General features: G+C 41.1%; 1 pseudogene; it reads right to left on the bottom strand.

Annotated features, from left to right (window-relative positions):
- The window catches only part of LOC137993342 (sushi, von Willebrand factor type A, EGF and pentraxin domain-containing protein 1-like), a 61,494-nt pseudogene that overhangs the window by 6,386 nt on the left and 47,608 nt on the right, over positions 1-7,500 (bottom strand).

Genomic DNA, 7,500 nt, shown 5'->3' with positions numbered 1-7,500 from the left:
GTCTTTAGTTTCAGGTGTTGATGTCAGAGTGGGAGCGTAGGCACTGATGAGGGAGATTGGACCGTCAGATGTGTAGAGGCGGAGAGTCAGCAGTCGTTCACATCCCTTGTCGCCTGGTTCAACCATCTTCAACAAGGTGTTCCTGACAGCGAAGCCCACCCCGTGTTCTCTACGATGCTCAGCGCTCTTTCCTTGCCAGAAAAAGGTGTAGTCCTTTTCTTTCAGCGTTCCAGAGTCTGCTAGACGAGTCTCCTGCAAGGCGGCGATATCTATCTTCAGTCGCAGAAGCTCATCGTTGATGACGGCGGTCTTTCGTGCATCACTAATGTTCTGGAGATCATCAAGTCCGGTAGTCATGGTGCGGACGTTCCAGGTTCCCAGTTTAAGAGCTGGTCTCTTACTTTTGCTTGTTCTTGTTATCTTGCTTGGTGCGGATGTTGCGGTCTGCTTGTCGGTTGTTACCTAATCCCCATGCACCCAATGAGGAAGACAGACCGTGGCGGGACAGCACCTTATTGACCGGGAGCTGCCCGGCTAAGGCGGGCGGTAGCTGTCCAGTGAGATCCGAAGATCCCTCCCACCGACGAAAGCGACCCCTGGCGCCACGCTCTACGCCAATCAAGCATTGTGGCTTATAACCGGTGACTGCCGCTTTCCGTGTTGGTTCGACGCTGTGAGGCGAAGCTGGAGTGTCCTCTCCAGGGCACAGGCCAGGGCAGAGGGATAAGGAGGACCAGCTCTTGCCCAGTTAGCAGGACCCCCCTCTCCACGGCGATGACTGGTCCGGACGGAACGGCAGGGCCGGTACGGTCCGGGGCCATTGACGTCGCAGGAGTTGCCAGAACGAGATTGATTACAACAACGAACCGCCTATGGGACTCCAGCTCCAGATTTCTCCTCGAGGTTAACTCCTGAAGCCTTTTCTCTGAGGAGATATTAGCCGCAAGGCAGCGGAGGTTTTTGACAGAGTTTTCCTTCTCTGCATGCAGCAGGTAGCACAGGGTAGCATGATACCTGTGGCAGGAGCGACCTGACCTGACCTGAGTAGTTCGGCCTAGGTAGTTCGGCTTGATTCGTAGCAAAGCTCCGCAGTTCTTTAGATTTGTCATTGCTTAGTTGATTATATATTTTGTGTAGACCAGTTTTCCACGTTATCCACTTTCAGCTGAGAATTTCTAGCATAACCCTTTCCGACTACCTCTGACACAGTCGTGTCATTTACATATTTCCATAGAAGGGCGTCATCCATTGCTAGCTCGTTGATCATAATAATGAACAGCGCATTATGGGACAAGAGTACTGGAAACTTTTCGTCCGCAAAAATTAAGGGCGACAGTGCGTTAACCTTTAAAACTGATAATGCAAACTTGAACTCCTATATGAGTAGAAATAATTTCTAGGGCTTTTTGATATCTTAATTTTGTTTAAGGAGAAGGATAATAGTAAAATTTGTTCCTCTCTGGTGGTGCAGGGATTAGAGACACTAAGTAGTATAGATCTGCACTATTCATGCAAGTAATCAAGAAATCCCCAACAAAGGGCAAAGAGGGCATCGGTCGGAAAGAAGTTTAAAATCAAACCATTTCTAAACGTGGTCACGATCCATAGGCTTTTTCTCTGTTTCTCTGTTGAGTGATAATTTACCTTTGCACAGGGGTGGATCTGAATTCCACTGACCGTCATGACATGTCAGTTGATGATTTCCCACCAAACTGTAACTACCGTCACATTTATATTTGACATGTTTGCCATGTGAAAAGTCGTTTCCATCTTTTTTTCCATGTGTGATGGGCCCAGGATCATAACAAACAGCTAAATTAAACAGAAATGGAGCGAAAATTAAACATCATTGGTCTTTCATCGAAGATACACTATATGTCTATGGGCGAAATTGCTAGTTAAATCATCGTGAGAGGTAAATATATGAAACAGCCATCGCAATGGCAACAGTAAATGTCACTTGCAGTTCCAATTGTGTGCCAAAAAAATTGACGTTTTTAGTACGCAAAGTTAAGACAAACCTCGTTACTGTTTTTCATAGCATAGCAACCCTTCAAAACAGCTTTACGTCGTTTCTCGAAATTCACAATTAGCCAAAAGAAATAGGCCATTTGACAATATTTGCTTAGCTACCTGGCCTTGCGACGAAAGCCAAGTTACACTTACTGTTCTTTTGAAAACAATATGTTTTGCCGGGGTAAAAACGAGGTCTGTATCACGACAAGATCACCTCCGTCTGCATGGGAGCCTGTTAAGCCTGTACACCAAACTCAGACATGTAAAATGGCCTATTTCTGCCTGATGTCGTTTAGTGCTAGTTCAGAGACTTTATGTTTATCCAACTCAACAAACAATTTTTAGTAATCCTCCCTTATCATATATATCACCTTTTTAAATTTCTCGCCTGAAGATAAATGTTAAACTCCTTGTATTGGCTTTTAGCTAATTCCATCAACACCCTCTTATTGTATTCACGGCGTCAAAAGTCGGTTCTTCAGGTAAGAGAATGGAAATGAAGATTACCCAACTGAAATACAAACCTTTACATGCAGGCAAACTTGCATTCCATTGTCCGTCATTGCAGTAAACAGCTGCAGGTCCAATTAATTCAAGGGATGCCTCACAAGCCAACTCTACAATGCTTCCGTGCTTCAGATGTTTACCTTCTTGGATGATTTGATCAAGCATAAAAGCTTTAAGAGGGTCGCCCGTGAAGACGCATTGACCTATTAGAAACAATTTGCTGTTAAGTATAATTGATGTTCTCGGTTAAATAAGGTTCTAATTTTTTAAATGAAATAGAGATGCCCTGAAGTGGACGGTGATTTTTTTTTGGACAAAAAGAAACTTGAAACAACCTTAAAAACAGGGCGATTAAAATACTATCACAATTCAAACCTGGCAACCTCTCTATATAATTGTTATTTTTTTTTTGGAGTACAATTACGAGAATAATACCCATTTCACACCAACAAGACATGTTGAGTAAACCTGGGTTAACAAAATGAAAATCAGTCACAGAGAAATGGTCAGAAATGTAGGAATCGCTTTTACATGAAATTCAGGTGAGTTTCATGCAATACACGCTTTGTTCTGTGCTAAATTTGTAGTCGACAAAAATCAGTATCCATGATGTAAAAAGAAAACACTTTTAAACCGTGTTTAATTAAACATCTTCAAAACATGGATAAGGATTGGTGTGAACGGGGCATAAGTTCACAAGACCAAGCTATAAAGTTTATTTACCTGAAAGGCTTCCATACTTAAATATTGAGAGGTTGCTCTAAGGTCTGGTCATATCTTGAATTCACAAAAGCGTGAAAGAGCATTATCCCGTTATAGTTTTATGCCCCTCTGAGAAAATACACAATTCGGCTTAGCAATGAAATGCAATTGGCTCACTTGGTTGAGCATCTTGACTATCCAGCGAGAGGTCGTGAGTGCAAACCGAGGTACACTCGGTGTATTAAAATAACTAAGTAGAAAATGCCGTTTTCGTAATTCAATCTGCAACTGGAAATAATTTTTGGATAAGGACGATAAACCCTAGTTGCTATATCAGAAACCATCCCTCGTCAGTCATTAAATTCTATGGGACGTTGAAAAACTCACACACTATTGACAGAGGAATGGAATGGAGTCCCATTGAGGCGGTCTGGCCGCAGGTGACATTAAATATGTCAACAAATTGCACTCGAAGAAAACTTAACTGATGTGTATGATAATGTGGAATTTTTAATAGTTCTTGCTCACAACCACCGAGTTTGCACTATTTACATTATTTTACAAATTGAATAAAGCATAATCAACTGGCAAGGATAAAAATATACAATTTAGAAGGTTCCGTATTTGACATTTCGTAGTGTCCAAAGGAACAAATGTTTTCAAGTTGGCCACTACGATGTCAGATAAACGAGGGAAGTATTATGATCAAGGATTTGGCAAAGAGAGTAGAGCAATTAAAAAAAAAAAAATTAAAAGATAACGTCGTCAGCATCTTTTCCCTCTGGTTTCATAATGGAGGGAAGTTAAGAAAATACTGAAAAAGGCATTTTCTCAGACCAACCTCGTTACCAGGGTAACTCTTCTCTCCCTCCTTCGTCGTTGAGAAAGGAGGCAGAGACGAGAGACCCTGGGAACGAGGTTGTTCTCAGACTAGAGGAAAGTCGATGTAGGAAAGGTTTTGGAGAAGTCGCGAGCAATCACAAAAGTACAAGGAACTTATTTCAACAAAAATGGCTTGGTACTGAGAAAAACCTGGCAAGATATCGTCGAGCGTGGCGAAATCGGACACGCAGAGTATTTGGTTTTCGAAAGATGGAAAGACCTTTCACGGTTTTCATTTGTCTGTTTTGGTGGTGACAAACTCGCTCTCGATATTGTCGTTTTGAAGTCATTTGTAAACTATTACACGCAAATCGGACGACGCATGGCAATATCAATAATTTCGTGAACATTGTACGAAGTACCTTTACATTCAGGAATGCTTCCATTCCAAAAGCCACCATTGCACTGAATAGTCTCGGTGCCAAATAGGTCATAACCCATATTGCACCCAAATGTCACCGTTTTACCATCTTTAAAATCATCACCCAAACGTCTTCCATGAGTTGGTTCACCAAGACTGGGACAAGTAGCTATGTTAAGAAAAAGGAACTGCTTTTTAAAACATGACTTAGCAACTGGTAGGGGAAATATCAAATTTCTGTTTTGCATCGAAGACTATAATCTTTGACGGAATTTTGTGTTTTATTGACTCCCTTTGTGTACTGTTTAAGACTGACCACTTGAGCCACAGAGAGCTAAATCAAGGGGAATCGAACTGTTAAACTCCACTTGCAAAGAAGAATCGCCTTATTTCAAAACAACACTTGATATAAGCATTGTTTTTAGATGGCTTAGTTCGGGGAAAAATTGATTTTTCTTGGTATTTTCCCAACCGCAGCGACTAGCTCTTACACAAAAATTGCGACCGAAGAGCAAAAAAGGAGAAGAACGTACAAAGAAGAATGTTAGTTGTTTTCTTTTATTTCGTTCTTTCAAACTTTTTCTACAACTAGTATTTTTTTCAATTTTTTGTTTATAAAAAATGAGAACGTACCGATACAGCTGGGTGAGGAGCCACTCCAAGAACCATCGTTACATATGATCTGGGAGTCACCCTCAAGCTCATAGTCATCATCACAGAAAAACACCACTTTCTCGTTGTGACTGAAGTTATCTCCTCGCGTTCCTCCGTTTATTGGCCTTTTTGGACGGCTACAAGGTGCTACAAAAATAGAGTACAGGGTTCAAAGTCAGCAGTCTTAGTAATTTTAACAATACAATCTTAGTATTTACATATCGGGGGAGAGGGTGGGTAGGGTGTATGTGACGAACAGTTTTAATTTCTCTCTCATGTCTAGACAAGATAAGGAATAATTACTGAGTCCTGTTTGTCTCAAATGCAAATACTTTCTGTTGAGAAACTGTTTTAACACAATGATAAACTCCAAGATAATTTCCGAAAGTATAGCGAAAATGTTAAATCTCTAAAATTTGTATCCCGAACAAAATCTTACGAACGCGCTCGAAAATGCCCTTACCCCCTACTCTCCTGCTCCTTCATTCCTCCCGACAGAAAAGGCCTAAATTAAACTTGTTCTACTTATACATACGGTAGGCTCAGTCTGGTAACTGCAGTTTGCTTTAATTTGTTCAGACATTATCCTGAGCACGAAATCTCGACAAACGTTCAATGATAAACCCTTAAGAAAAACCAGACAAATGTACAATAAAAGCACCAAGCGCCTTTGCAACAAATTTCCAGAGTTATTTTACCATGAAGACATCACGGTCACCTGTCACGGTGCTTTAAATTTCAGTCTTAAAATTAACCACTGAGCGCGCTCTTCCAATGAATCAAATCAAAGTGTACATAAGCGAGCCTGAAATGGCTTGCAAAATGTTAGACTGGTTGCTTGGCAACGTGGCGAAAAAAACCCACACTCCATTCGCAAAGAGCAGGGCATGGAGTTCCCGGTGTTGTGGTCTGTGTTATGTGGGTATATCATCGTTGGGAGGGTAAATGCTTGGAGATATTAACTACACCAAGCTACTCTAAAAATCCGTCGGGTAAAGAAAGAGATAATGATGACGATCTTCCATCACAAGCCTTAAAGACGTGACAACACGGCGTGACAAACGAAATTTGTCTTTTGGTCATTGCATAGTTTTCTTTGTTTCTTTCGTTCCCTTTTATAGCACGCTTCAAGCACATTTTACATTTACCTCTACATATCGGTCGATCAAAGTTCCATGCTCCATCAAGACAGATCAGTTCTTGCTCTCCATCGCGAGTGTAACCAAAATCACACTGATATCGAACTCTTTCCCCGTGCTTGTAACTGTCACCAATTTTGCGTCCATGCTCTATATCCCCTGGTGGTCGACAGGAGGCTAGCATTTGGGATAAGTCAAACAAAAGACAGTTGATGAAAGGAAAGTTAGAAAATGGACAAAGGAGGTTTGAATGATCACGAGTTATTGTAGCCTACATGTAGCCGTACCTTCCCCCCCCCCCCCTTCCCCCCTTCGGGGCGAAAGAACCGCTGCACGTAGGCTAGGGCTAGTGTTGATAGTGCAAATGATTAAGCGCAAAAAAAAAAAAAAAAGAAAAAGAAAAAAACTGAAGTTGACATGTTTTGAGGTGAAAAATGAACCTTATATTTAGTTGGACCAGAAACCCATCACTTACCTTTACAAACTGATCTGCCGTTTGTCCATCTTCCATCATTACACTCCTGCGTAGCAGTTCCAATCAAACTGTATCCTTCCAAACAGCCATAAGTTATCCGTTCACCGTGTTTAATCATGTCGCCCCTGTTTCTGAATGCTCTCAATAAAAAGCCGTGATCTGGGTTTCCAGGAAAAATGCAGCGGGCTGCAATAATGACGTAAACTTTCAGTGGCTAATTTAGAGTTGTCGTCAAGGTTGACGCGACGAGAGAAGGCTTTTGAGTCGGGCTGGTTCGGTGAAGTTCATTGAAATCTTTCAGGCAGTGCTTTAAATGTTTAAAATGAGCCACATATACAAAATTCGGAAAACAAAATTGTAAAGCATTTGGTAACAAAGATTACCCATAGAAGACAACGTTTCGAAGTCATCTTGACTTGACTGATTTTAATTTTCAAGTCATACAAATAACAGTCGTTTTAATCCAAATTGAAATTAAGTGTATTTTTACTGCGCGCACGCTGATTCGTTAGCTGTCGAAAAATACACACTTAATTTTAATTTCGATTTCAGTAAACGACCGTAATTTGAATGACTTGAAACGAAATCAAGATGACTTGGAAACGTCGTCTTCTATTGGTAATCTTTGTTACCAGATCTACAGAAACAAGATAATTAACAAATTCATGTCTGTAAACCATGCGTATGCACCATAGGTTTATCCTTGCAGTTTATGAAATTGGTTCCAAAGACCCATTTGCAACTGAAATCCATTTAATCTGAAC

The sequence above is a fragment of the Montipora foliosa genome, chromosome 2, assembly GCF_036669935.1.
Source record: "Montipora foliosa isolate CH-2021 chromosome 2, ASM3666993v2, whole genome shotgun sequence".
Taxonomy (NCBI): domain Eukaryota; kingdom Metazoa; phylum Cnidaria; class Anthozoa; order Scleractinia; family Acroporidae; genus Montipora; species Montipora foliosa.
Note: the sequence above shows the minus strand (reverse complement) of the source record. Positions and strands in the feature narration are given on the sequence as shown.